Source organism: Jaculus jaculus, chromosome 11 (genome assembly GCF_020740685.1).
Source record: "Jaculus jaculus isolate mJacJac1 chromosome 11, mJacJac1.mat.Y.cur, whole genome shotgun sequence".
Lineage (NCBI taxonomy): Eukaryota > Metazoa > Chordata > Mammalia > Rodentia > Dipodidae > Jaculus > Jaculus jaculus.
In genome coordinates, this window is record NC_059112.1 from 54,948,066 (window position 1) to 54,962,531 (window position 14,466).

Below are 14,466 nucleotides of genomic sequence, written 5' to 3' on the forward strand. Positions count from 1 at the left end.
TAAAAGAAAAATTCAACAAGAGGATATTAAAATCATAAAGTTATATGCATCAAACACTGATGCACCAAAAATTTTTTTGTTTTTTTTTTTATTGATTAGTTTAGTATTCAGCAAATACAGTCAGTTGGGTACCATTATTAGGCTCATCCGTGTCCTACCCCATTCCCATTGGCCCCTCCTTGTTGAGGTATATGGGTTGTACATTGTGGAGTTAGCCCACAGTTATGGGTAAGATAAATGTCTCTGCATATCATGACCCAACATGTGGCTCTGACATTCTTTCCACCCCCTCTTCCACAAAATTTCCCTGAGCCATGTTGGGTTCATTTTGGGTCTGCTTCAGTGATGAGGTGTTGGGGGCCTCTGAGGCTCTGGCTCTCTGATTTTGTAGGAGTTGATTTTTCTCTGTGTTGGTCTCCTTCCATATTGTGCTGGTATCCAGTTCATCAGGAAAACAGGACCCTTGCTTGTCTCATAACTTTTTCTTAGTTTCTGCCAGAGCACTTTTGAAGTATGATGGGGTGGCTCTCTTCTTAAGATCTACATCTATCTGAAAAAGAGAAGCAGATTCACCAATGGGGAGTAATGTAGCACCAGGATAAATGAGATAACCCATACTTTTTATAGAGAATTTAATAGATGTAGGCCCTCTTGTAGCCCATGATTGATGGTAGCTTAATGTTGGAGAGTGCGCTAATGTTTGGATATGGTTCTAAATTGTTTCCCAGCTCCAGCTATGGGTCCCATACCACTGAGGGGATCAAATAAAGATCAAATAAGGAGCAGTTGGTTCCCCACCATAGCTGTGTGCCACTATTGCACTTGTGTGGACATCACAACAGGTTATTTGCTGTTAAGTAAGTTAGACCATGAATTACTTGGACAGATATTGGACATTTTCCCCCAGTCACCCAAGTAGCACCATCTGGCACTAGACCCGCTGACTGTCTTGGGACTGACTCACAGCTAGCTTCCAGCCATGCCATGTCATTTTACATGTCAACTGCATATGGTGTCTTCAGCAGTAGGGTCTTACCACTAACCTTTAGTGGGTCATCAAGTACTCTGACAGAAATCTGTCTGTCTTTTAGGAAAACTTGTAGGTTTCTCTGATCAAAAGCTCATTGTGGATGATAGCCCCATGCTGGTACTGGGAGTTATAGGTCAGTGCCCACTAAGAAAAAGAAAAAGGAAAAAGATAACTAATATACAAGAGTTAGAGAGAAGAGAGAGAGAGAGAGAGAAAAATGGAGAGGGAGAGAGAGAAGATGTAGAAGATTAAGGTTAGCCTTGATCCTACCCTCTCCAGTGTCTTATGGTTCAGGTGTTCCCTGTGGAACCTGGTGAAGGTTCAGCCATTTGGGCTGCCTTTTAAGAAGTAGAATTTTATGGTACCATTGCCATTTGGGTCTAGATTAGTTTTCCCACCCCTTTGATGCCCTCCCCTCCCATCCCCATTCATCCTAGTGTCTAGTCCATGAGATGCTTTCTGGATATGTAAGGTACCTTGGGTAGATTCAGGTTAGGGGCAGTAGATGAGTAAGAATATGTGTCGATTTTTTTCTATGATTGGGTAAGTTCACTGAGAATGATCTGTTCCAGGTTCAACCATTTTTCCTCAAATTTCTTTGTGCCATTTCTTGTTACTGCTATATAGAATTCCATTGTGTAGATATACCACATCTGAGTTATCCATTTTTCTAGTGATGGACACCTGGGTTGATTACAGCTCTTAGCTATTATGAATTGAGCCACTACAAACATGGTTGAGCAAATCTCTCTGGCCAGTGGTTTGAAGGTTTTAGGGTACATGCCAGTAAGGGAATAACTGTGTCTGTTGGTATCTCTGTAGTTAGCTTTTTCAGGAGTCTCCATATTGCTTTCCAAAGTGGGTGTACCATCACATTCCCACCAACAGTGGATGAGTGTTCCTACTTCTCCACATCCTCACCAGCATTTATTTTCATTTGAGTTTTTGTTGTTTGCTATCCTTATTGGGGTAATGTGGAATCTCATAGTTGTTTTAATTTGCATTTCTCTGATGATTAGGGATGATGAACAGTTTCTTAAGTGTGTGTTTGCCATTTGTGTTTCTTCCTCTGTGAACTGCCTATCCAGCACTTTGCCCCATTTTGTGAGTGGGGTGTTTGACTTCTTACTGTTTAGATTATTGAGTTCTTTGTAGGTTCTAGATATTAGGCCTCTATCGGTTGGATAACCCTCAAATATTTTCTCCCATTCTGTGGGTAATCTAGTGGCTTTGCTTATTGTATGCTTGTCTGTAAAGAAACTCTTCATCTTCATATGATCCCATTGGTTGAGTGACGGTTTAAGATCGTGAGCTACTGGGATTTCGTTCAGGAAGTCTTTTTCCTTTCATATATCATGGAAAGTACTTCCTAAATTTTCTTCCAGTAGTATTCGAGTTTCTAGTCTTATATTGAGGTCTTTGATCCATTTGATTTGAGTGTAGTGCATGGTGAAATGTGTGGATCAAGTTTCAGTTTCCTGCATGTGGTTATCGACTTTGTCCAGCACCATTTGTTGAAGATGCTATCTTTTTTCCAGCCTATATTGTTCGGGCCTTTGTCGAATATCAAGTAGCTAGAGCCGCTTGTCCCAAAGTCTGGGTCCCCAAGTCTATTCTATTAGTCTGTACTCCTGTTTTTATGCCAATACCATGATGTTTTTATTACTATGGCTTTGTAATATAGCTTTAGATCAGGTATGGTGATGCATCCAGAGGTATATCTTTTGCTGTGGATATGTTTGGATATGTTAGTCCTTCTGCCTTTCCATGAGAAATTTGAATCATTTTTTCTATCTCTGTGAAGAACACTGTAGGGATTTTTATTGGAATTGCATTAAATCTGTATATTGCCTTTGGTATGATTGTCATCTTCACCATTTTAATTCTATCTATACAGGAGCATGGGAGGTCTTTTCATTTTCTCAAGTCCTCCTCAATTTCTTTTTTGAATTTTTTTGTTTTCGTTGTATAGATCTTTCACTTCCTTGGTTAACATTATTCCAAGGCATATTATTTGTTTGTTGCTATTGAAAATGGGACTATGTCCCTTATTTCTTTCTCTGTATCTTTGTCATTTGCATATAGAAAGGCTACTGATTTTTGTGCATAGATTTCGTATTGCTGTACAAGTTAATCACCTTCAGGAGTTTTGGGATGGAGTCTCTCGAGTCTCTTACATATACAATCATGTCATCAGAGAATAGAGCTAACTTAACTTCTTCCTTTCCAAATTGTATCTCTTTTATTTCCTTCTCCTGTCTTATTGCTTGAGCTAGGACTTCCAGGACTATATTGAAAAGCTAAGGTGAGAGAGGACAACCCTGTCTGGTTCCTGATCTTAATGGAAATTCCTCCAGTCTCTCTCCATTAAGTATTATTTGGGCCTTCAGAGCTTTGTATATTGCCTTTATTATGTTAAGATGTGAACCAGCCATGCCGATTCTCTCCAATGTTTTGATCATGAAGTGATGTTGCATCTTGTCAAAGGCCTGTTCTGCATCTATCGAAATGATCATGTGGTTTTATGTTTAACCTTGTTTATGTGGTGTATTACATTGACAAATTTCCATATGTTGAACCACCACTGTGTTCCTGGGATGAATCCCACTTGGTCAAGGTGGATAATGCCTTTGATGTGTTGTTGGATTCGGTTTGTGAGGATTTTGTTCAGGATCTTTGCATCTAAGTTCATCAGGTAAATAGGCCGATAGTTTTCTTTTCTTGTGGCATCTCTGCCTGGTTTTGGAATAAGAGTGATACTTGCTTCATAAAAGTACTTGGGTAACTTTCCCTGTTCTCCAATTGTGTGGCATAGTTTGAGTTCTTCCATGAAGATTTGATAGAATTCAGCTCAGAAGCCATCTGGTCCTGGACTCTTCTCTTTGGGGAGGTTTTTAATTACTTTTTCAATCTCCATGAGTGTGATGGGTTCATTGAGGTGATTAATCTGCTCTGAGTTTAGCTTTGATAGATAGTATGTGTCCAGGAATTTATCCATCTCCTCCACATTGTCCAGTTTTGTGGAGTAGAGGTTTTTGAAATAAGTCCTGATGATTCTCACAATTTCACTTATGTCTGTTGTGATCTCTCCTTTTTCATTTTGAATTTTGTTAATTTGGAGTCTCTCCTTTTTTTTCATGATCAAATTGACCAGAGGTTTGTCAATCTTGTTTATTTTTTCAAAGAACCAGCTCTTTGTTTTGTCAATTGCCTTAATTGTTTCCTTGGTTTCCAATTCATTAATTTCTGCTCTGATTTTAATTATTTCTTTCTTTCTGGAGCTCTTTGGGTTGGATTTTTCTTGTTTTTCCAGTGCCCTTAGGTGCATGGTTAGGTTATTGATTTGGGATCTTTCTGTCTTTTTTATTAAGCCATTGAGTGCTGTGAATTTTCCCCTGAGGATCACCTTCATTGTGTCCCATAGTTTTGGAGAATATGTTCTCATTGTCATTCAATTCCCGAAATTTTGCGATTTCATTTTTTATTTCATCCACTATCTGTTTATTGTTTAAAAGTGTGCCATTCAGTTTCCATGTGCCATTGGGATTCTTGGTGGGTCTTTTGTTGTTAATTTTTAGCAATATAACATTGTGATCTGATATCATACAGGAAAGTATGTCAATCATCCTAAATATGTGGAGGCAGGCTTTGTTATCCAGTATATGGTTTATTTTAGAGAATGTTTTATGGGCTGCTGAGAAGAATGTGTTGTCTGTGGATTTCGGATGGAAAGTTCTGTAGATGTCCATTAGGTCTAAATGATCTATGGTTTTGTTCAGCTCTCTTACTTCCCTGTTGAGTTTCTTTTGGATGATCTGTGTATTACTGATAATGGTGTATTGAAGTCCCCAACTATGATGGCATTGGTGGTTATTTCTGTTTTATTGTCAAGTAGGTTTTGTATTATGAACTGTGGTGCCCCTGTTTGGTGCATACAGATTTATGATTGTAATATCCTCTTGATGGATCATTCCCTTGATAAGTAGGAAATAGCCTTCTTTGTCTTTTTTTTATTATTTTTGGTTTGAAGTCAATTTTATCTGATATTAATATAGCTGTGCCTGCTTGTTTCTTATTCCCATTTGCTTGGAATATTGTTTTCCACCATTTCACCCTGAGGAGGTGTCGGTCTTTAGCAGTGAGGTGGATTTCTTGAAGGCAACAGATTGAGGGTTCTAATATTTTGATCCATCCTGTTAGCTTGTGTCTCTTAATGGGTGAATTAAGGCCATTAATATTTAGGGTAATGACTGTGATATTTGATTTTATCCTTGCCATTTTGTGATGGTAGATGTGTGTTGGTGTTTTCATGGACTTCCAAGTTTTCTGTGCCTACTTTGAGTTTGGTTATTGTGATCTGCTTCTTGTGGGAATTTGAGTTTGATTATTTGTTTCTTGTCTGTGGAGAATTTCCTGAAATACTCTCTGTAGGTTTGGTTTTGTGTTCATATAATTGTAAAACTGAGTTTTGTCATGGAAAGTTTTTCTTTCACCATCTATTATGAGGGATACTTTTGCTGGGTAGACTAGTTTGCAGTGGAAGCCATAGGTTCTTAGACTTTGCAGTGTTTCTTTCCAGGCCTTTCTAGCTTTCAGAGTTTCCACTGAGAAGTCTGAAGTAATTCTGATGGTGTTACCTTTGAAAGTGGTACACTGTTTTTCCCTAACTGCTTTTAGGATTTTCTCTTTGGTGTCAATACTTAGAGTCTTAATGACAATATGTCTTGGAGAGTTTCTCCTTTGGTCCAGTGTATTTGGAGTTCTGTTGGCTTCTTGTATCTTGATGGGCCTTCCTTTTAAGAGACTGGGGAAGTTTTCTTCAATTATTTTGTTAAATAAGTTCTCCATGCCTTTGGTCTGAATTTCTTCTTCTTCTGGTATTCCAATGATCCTGATATTAGGATTTTTAAGTGTATCCCACAATTCCCTCATGTTCTGTTCACAGGAACTTTTGAACTTACTGAAGTTTTTGAACTCTCAAACTGTTTCTTCCATCTTGTCTTCCAGATCAGAGTTTCTATCATCCACTTGGCTGACTCTATTCTCGAGGTCTTCTAGCGAGTTTTGGACTTGTTCAATTTAGTTTGCATTTTCTACTACTTTTTTATGTATCATTTCCATTGCTCTGTCAAGCTCCCTTTTCACATCATTTTCTCATTTTTCTTGATGATTCTTGGAATTCATTCTTGCATTTCTTTATGTCTTCATTTAGCATGGCCAGCTGATTTTTAAGGTCTTCCTTTTTTTCACTCTCCCTCAAACTCTTAACTCTCTTTGAACTCCTTCCAGTTTCTTATCTATTCTAGCTTAGTGATGGCAACATCCACATGATTATCGGTCCTTTGTTGCCTTCCTACAAGTTCTACCAGTAGGTTGGTCAGGGTTGCATTGCTTATAGCTTCAATTTAACACTCTGATTCTAATGACTCTTCTATGTTTTGGTTAGATGTGTTCATTGTAGGACTGGGTGATCTAACTCGATTTTCTTGCATTTGATTTTTCATGTTATTTCTTTTGCACTGTGGTCCTCCCATGACAGTGTATGGGCACATGGGTGGGTGGATCAGCCTGGGCTCAAGCTCATTGGGAATCTGAGGCAGCCTGGGGCAGTTGCCAGGCAGCCTGGGCTTTGGCTGTCACTTGTCAAAGCCACCTATCCACTGCCTGGCAGGGGCACCAAAATTGCCTGAATTCTCAAGCAATAATGAGCCAAAGCTGCCTGCATTAGAGCTGGGAGGGACACTGAGGTACCAAGCACTGACGCAGCCCAAACTCTTGCTGGGAACACTGGGGCCCGGAAGCAGTCTCTGCTCCCCCACATCAGGACAATGGTGGATGGCAAGCATGGCAGCCAGATAGGGGATGGCACCCAAAGTGGCACAAGCAAGAGACACAGTCTGAGCTTGTGTGGCAGTTGCTGTGGGACTGGGCTCACTGAACATGCAGCAGCAGGAGCAGTAAATGAACAAGTGGGCAGAGCAGTCTAAACTTCCACGTGCAGGGATCTATCTGCATGCAGCTGCACTGTGGATACAGGGAGGGGCGGGCTACCTGCTCCTGAGGGAATCAGGGACTCCCTGTTATTGCCAGGAGTCGCTGAACATGCGTTGACCAGAGCAGTAATTCTGTGAGTATGCATAGCAGTCTAAGCTTCCACACACAGGGATCAATCGGCACACGGTAGTGGACATGGCGGCTATTTGGGGGTGGGGTGGGCTACCCACCGGCAAGGGCATCCACAATTCCCTGTTTTCCCTCCCTCAGTGCCCTCCCACTGACAATCTATTGGAGATTGCTCTCCCCTAAAGGACCCAGTGAACCCTTAATGTCTTGCCTTTCTTTCCCCAGGATTTGCAGCACAGCTAGGCAGTTGCCATCATGGCCTGAAGTCCCTGATGCACCAAATTTTATAAAGCAATATCTGCCAGACAATAAACCATAAATAAACCCCAATATAATAATAGTAGGAGACTACTACTCCACAATTGTCAATAGCTCATTTGTGGAGAAAATAGAGAAATAATGGAGCAAAAACACCCAAGATCAATTGGACTTAACAGAAATATACAGAATATTTGACCCTAATTCTACAGAATACACATTCTTCTCAGCAGCTCATGAAAACCATTCTAAAATCATAAACCAGGGCATAAAGCATGTCTCTATAAATTAAAAAAAAATTATGTAACCCCCTGCATTGTATCTGGTGTTAAAACAATAAAGCTAGATATCAAATAGAGAAGCAACAGAAAACACATGTACTCCTGGAGGCTGAGAAACTCACTGTTAAATAATAAATATGTCATGGAATATATAAAAAAGCAAAACAGAGAATTCTGAAGAAATCAATCAAAAAAGAAAAAAGTGAAGACTCAGATCAAAAGGTTAAAAATGAAAAAGGAGATGCTCTAACAGATACTAATAAAATTGGGATAATCACTAGGACATACTTCAAAAACCTGTATTTCACAAAATTGGAAAATCTGAAAGAAACAATTAAATTCCTTGACTCATCCCACCTACCAAAACTAAAGCCAGAAGAGATAAATTATCTTAATAGAGCTAAATATCAAATGAGATTGAAAATGCAATTAAGGAGACGGATGCGAGGAACACGTGGAATCCGGCTAGAGAGGCCAGGCTTGCACAGGGAGCAGTGGGTGGCCAGCTTCCGTTTCCGGCTAGGGATGCACCAAGATCCGAGGCCGGCCCAGCCAGCAAGACGATGAGGCCTTTGACCGAAGAGGAGACCAGTGTCATGTTCGAGAAGATCGCAAATACATCGGGGAGAACCTGCAGCTGCTGGTGGACTGGCTTCCGGCTGTACAACGACCACGTGTACTACGTCAGTGAGAACATCCTGAAGCTGGCTGCCAATATCTCCGGGAACAAACTCGTGTCACTTGGACCTGCTTTGGAAAATTCACCAAGCCCCACAAGTTCCACTTGCACATTACAGCTCTGGATTACCTCACTCATTATGCCAAGCATAAAGTGTGGATAAAGCCTGGAGCACAGCAGTCCTTCCTGTATGGAAGCCATGTGTTCAAATCTGGTCTGGGTCGAATCACTGAAAACACATCTCAATACCAGGGCGTGGTGGTGTATTCCATGGCGGAAATTCCTTTGGGTTTTGGAGTGGAAGCAAAGTTGACACAAGATTTCAGGAAAGTTGACCCCCATGGCGATTGTGGTATTTCATCAAGCAGACATTGGAGAATACGTACAACATGAAGAGACACTGACTTAAAACAAAGTCATTGCAAAGATTTGCAGTTGTGTGGAAAGGCCTAACTTTGTCTCCTGTGTATGCAAATGTCATCATCAATGTAGAATTTTGTCAGGACTTCCATCTCCATGGAGACTTCTTAGTTTAATATCCCATTGCTGACTATTATAAGCTGGGTTCTTTCTATACAGAAGTGGCTCAGAAATACGATTTCAAAAAAGCCAGGCATGGTGGCACACACCTTTAATCCTAGCACTTGGGAGGCAGAGGTAAGAGGATTGTTGTTTGATGCCACCCTGAGACTACATAGTGAATGCCAGGTCAGCCTGAACTAGAGCAAGACCCTACCTCAAAAAAAACAAAAAAAAATCCACCCTGAGAATATACAGAGTGAATTCCAGGTAAGCCTGGGCTAGAGTGAGACCCTACCTCAAAACTACAACAACAATGGCCCCTGCAGAGGCACAAGGATCATGACGCAAGGCCACCTTGGATATACCTGTCTAGCCTGGCTACATAGTGAGGCCTTGCTTCAAAAGGAGGAGGAAGGACGTGGGGTTTCAAATCTCTTGTGTGACTAAATAGAATATTTTAATTCTCTATCTGGATCATTTTTATATTTGAATTGGAAGACTTGTTCTAAATTGTTGAAGTGAGGACAAGAACAGTTTTATTGTTATATGTGATAAAAAAAAAGAAAGAAAGAAAATGTAATTAAGTCTCCCAACAAAACAAGTCCACGTCCAGACAGATTCATAAATTGTACCAGACTATCATTTGAGAATTAAAACCACTCTTTAACATTATTTCACACAATTAAGAAGGGAAAACTCCCTGCCTCCTTCTAAAAAGCCAGAATTATACTAATACCAAAATCAGACAGTGACCCAACAAGAAAATTCTAGACTAATATTCCTGGTGAATGTACCTGAAAAAATTCTCAATAAAATCTTGCAAACTGAACCTAAGAACACAACCAAAGTATATGCACCTCAATCAAGTAAGATTCATCCCAGGAATGCAGGGATGGTTCAACATATGGAAATTGATAAATGTAATACATCACATAAATGACAGGAATCACCAAATCATTTCAATAGGTGCAGAAAAACCCTTTAACAAAATACAACACCCATTCATAATTAAAACACTGAAGAAACTATTATATCTAAATATAATAAGGATAATATATGACATACCTAAGACCCATAGCATATGGGGGAAAACTAGAAGCATTCTCACTAAGATCTAGAACAAGACAGAGTGCCCTCTCTCACCATTGCTTTTAAACTTAGTACTTGAAGCCTTAGCTCAAGCAATAAGACAAGAGGAAGAAATAAAATAATAATAATAAAATAATAAATTAGAAAAGAAGTCAAACTATCCCAGATACTGAAGATGTTGTGATTCTATCTATAAGTGACACAAAAAAACTTCACCAAAAAAGTTCCTATAAGTTCTTTCAGCAAAGTGTCAAGATATAAAATCAACACACAAAAATAAGTAGCCTTCATATATGACAACCAGGTGGAGAAAGGAATCAGGGAAGCAGTAGCATTTACAATAGCCACAGATTAATTAAATATCTTGGAATAACCCTAACCAAGTAAGTGAAAGATCTATATAATGAAAACATAAAAGCACTAAAAAAGAAATTGAGATAATATGAAAATAGATATCCTATCAAAAACAATATACATGTCCAATGTAATTCTAATAAAAATTCTAGCAACATTCTCCACATAGTTAAAAAAAAATTCTGAAAATTTATATAGAGACACAAAAAGGCCTCAAACAGTTAAAAATATCCTTAGCAAAAGGAGTATTTCTGATTATTTCACCATACCTCATTTCAAAATATTCTATAAAACCATAGCATGGTACTGATACAAAAAAAAAAGACACTTAGATCAATGATAGGATAGTAATTCCAAGTATAAGGGGTAGAAACTACATCTACCCGATCATTCACAAAGGGACCAAAGACAGCATTTTCAACAAGCTGAAACAATTAGAAGAAAAAATATGACTAACACTCTAAGTTATTAGCATAAGAAAAAACTTTCTAAATAAGACCCCAATAGCAGAGGAAATAAGACAAACCCTTGATCACTGGAACCTCATGATACTAAAAACTATTATCCAACTAAGCCAACCATCAATCAAGTGAATAGAATGGGATAAAATCTTCAACAGTTATACATTTGACAGAGGGTTAGTATCTAGAATATACAAAGAACTCAAAATCTAAGCAATAAATAATCAATCAACCACTCAAAACATGGGGCAGGCACCTGAGCAGACAGTTCTCAAAGGAAGAAATGCAGATGGCTAATAAACATCTTAAATGATGCCCAACATTTTTAACCATCAGTTAAATGCAAATTAAAACTGCTTTGAGCCAAGCATGGTGGCACACACCACTAATGCCAGTATTTGGGAAGTAAAGGTAGGATCAACGTGAGTTCAAGGCCACCCTGAGACTACATATTGAATTCCATGTCAGCCTGAGCTAGAGTGAAACCCTACCTTGAAAAAACAAAATTAAAAAATTGTTTTGAGATTCCATCTTACTGGATCAGAATGGCTATCATCAAAACTCAAGTGACAACAAATGATAGTGAGGGTGTGAGGATAAATGAACCCTCATGCATTATTGATGGGAGTGCAAATGTGCAAAGCCACTATGGAAATGAATATAGAGGTTCCTCAAAACTCTAAAAATAGACCTACCATTTGACCCAGCTATACCCTTCGAAAAGATTCCATTCTTTACTATAGAGATACTTGCTCAGCCATGTTTGTTGCTGCTATATTCACTATTGCTGGGAAATAGAGTGATCCTAGATGTTTGTCAACTGATGAATAGACAATAAAGATGTTGTACATATACACAATGAAATTCTACTCAGCATTTTGGAAAAATGAAATTTGCAGGAAAATGGATGGACCTAGAAGAAAATCATACAAAGTAATGGTAGAAAGACAAATCCCTCATGGTCTTTCCCATATTCAGACCCTAACATGGAATAGTTTGATTTGTTTGTAAGTTGTATCATTTGTGCTGGTTAAGAATCCAGAATGAAGCATGGAGAGAGGAGAAGTGGGGAGGGATTAGAGGAAAGTATTTTAGACAAGCAAATAGAGGGACAGTTTACAGGGGTTTGAAGGGCATAAAGGGTTCAGGGGAAAGGAAGGAGGACAAGGGTGATAGATATAACTAAAGATAGCATGAATTCATACCCCAGACATATAATTATCTGTTAGCTAATTAAAATATATAACTCTCAGCTGAGCATGGGGGCATACGCCTTTAATTCCAGCACTTGGGAGGCAGAGGTAGCAGGATCACCATGGGTTCAAGGCCACTCTGAGATTATATAATGAATTCCAGGTCAGCTTTGGTTCAAGTGAGACCTACCTCATAAAACCAAATAAATTAAAAGATGTAAGTAGTTACCACCATCTTCAAAAGGAAGCCTCTCTGACCATGTCTTGCTACTCAGTTGTGTAGCATGCAGGATAGATACAAAGTTAGGTAAGCCTGTTTGGTAACTTTTCTCTCCCAGCAGTCTTCCCAGCAGGAAACAGAAGGCTTACAGCTTAATTCTAGCATGATTTTTCAATGCATTGCCACCAACACTTGTGTTTAAAGTCTCAAAATCTCATCATAGTGCTGAGAATAAGTGACAGGGTTTTTTCTCTAAAGTAAAAATCACTCCAAGTATGACCACAAACATGCAGGAGGAAGACAGTGCAAACTTTAGAGGAAGGATACAAAGTGTCTAAGACATTTTAAGAACTAACAAAAATCAGTTAATCTCATTCCAAAAGAGATTTGCATTGCTTGAGGCTCCATCATCCTGAGCACAAAGCAGAGACTAAGAATTCTGCTTGTGCTATATTGTTTTGCTTTGCTTTGCTTTGCTTTGTTTTGCTTTTGAGGCAAGTCTCACTCTGGTCCAGACTGACCAGAAATTCACATTCACAGAAATTGATGTACAAACCTCAGCCTCCCAAGAGCTGGGATCAAAGGTGCACACCACCATGCCTGGTAAGACAGAATTCTGAATGATCTTTGGATTCCCAGCATTTAGGACAGATATCAGGCTGAGAAATCTAATTATTATTCCCAATAAAGATCTCTTTTTTCAAAGTCTCCATCTGGTGGAATGAAGAGAGGGGGGAAAAAAAGTAGAAATGGGGGAAAAAAAAAAAACCACCAAAAACAACAACCACCAGCAACAATGTGAATCCTTCTCAGAATAGATCTAAGAACTATAAGAAATAGTGAACTGGAGAGTTATTTTCAGGGAGAATATGGGCTGAATCAAATAAAATTTATTTATATCTTGCTATCTTTATACTACTGTGGAATTTCTATTCTTCCCCTTTTTAATGGAAGGGCTTATATTGGATGTTTTGCCATGGTAACATTAAATGATTGTATTAAATGCTGGTTTTGTTTTTAAAAAGATATAATTCTCTTTAAAAGAAAGGGAGGGGCTGGATAGATGGCTTAGTGGTAAAGGCACTTGCCTGTGCACTATGGGAAAGTTCAGACATCATTGAGATTAATAAAAACTATGGAGAATGTTTAAAGCTGGACTGAATGAATTGCATTGGATGGATATCAATTTATGGGGCCCAGGGTCAGAATGTGATGGTTTGATTCAAGTGTCCCCCACAAACATAGGTGTTCTGAATGCTAGGTTCCTAGCCGATAGAAATGTGGGGATTAATGCCTCCTGGAGGCAGTGTATTGTTAGGGAAGAACTATGGATATTATAGCCAGTTTCCCTTTGCCACTGTTTGGCATACTCTCCTGTTCCTTTTGTCTACCTGATGTTGGCCAGGGTGTTGGCCACCCTCTGCTCCTGCCATCATTCTTCCCTGCCCTCATGGAGCTTCCCCTCACATCTGAAAGCCAAAATAAATCTTTATTCCCAAAAGCTGCTCTTGGTCAGGTGATTGCTCCTAGCAATGCAAACCTTACTGCAACAGTAAAGATATAAGAAGTCAGGGAACACTTGATCTATAGCAAAGTGGAGACTGCAAGGATAAACCCAAAGACATTATTTTCAGGGACCTATTCACCCTAACTTCCTCACAAAGCTATCTTACTCTTTCCCAATTGCAAGGGAAGTAGCAGGATGAAGATTAGTGCTATGTTCTCTGCTTGCTAAAAACTCTCTACAGAGCCAGGCATGGTGACATATGCCTTTAGTCCCAGCACTTGGCAGGCACAGGTAGAAGGATTGTCATGAATTTGAGGCCACCCTGAGACTACATAGTGAATTCCAGGTCAACCTGAGCTAGATCAAAACCCTGCCTCACAAAACTAAGAACAAGGGCTGGAGAGATGGCTTAGCAGTTAAGGTTCTTGCTGGTGAAACCTAAGGACCCAGGTTTGATTCTCCAGGTCACACATAAGCCAGATGCACATGGTAGTGCATGTGTCTAGAGTTCATTTGCAGTGGCTAGAGGTCCTGGTGTGCCAATTCTTTATCTCTCTCTCATAAATAAATAAAAGTAAATCAATAAAAAAAGAAAATTAAAGAAAAGCAAAAAAAAAACAATTTTAAAAATCTCTACAGAGATACTGGTAGAAACTAAGAAGACGCAAAAATCATCAAAGCAGAAAAATAAAGACTGCCAAGAGCTCAACACTAAGAGACTTCTAACACACCTTCCAAGTGTCAGAGAA

The 14,466-nt window shown here is 39.2% G+C and overlaps 1 pseudogene; it reads left to right on the forward strand.

Moving 5' to 3' along the window:
• Positions 1–8,255: 8,255 nt before the first annotated feature.
• Positions 8,256–8,780, forward strand: LOC101615339 (annotated as a pseudogene).
• Positions 8,781–14,466: the final 5,686 nt, after the last annotated feature.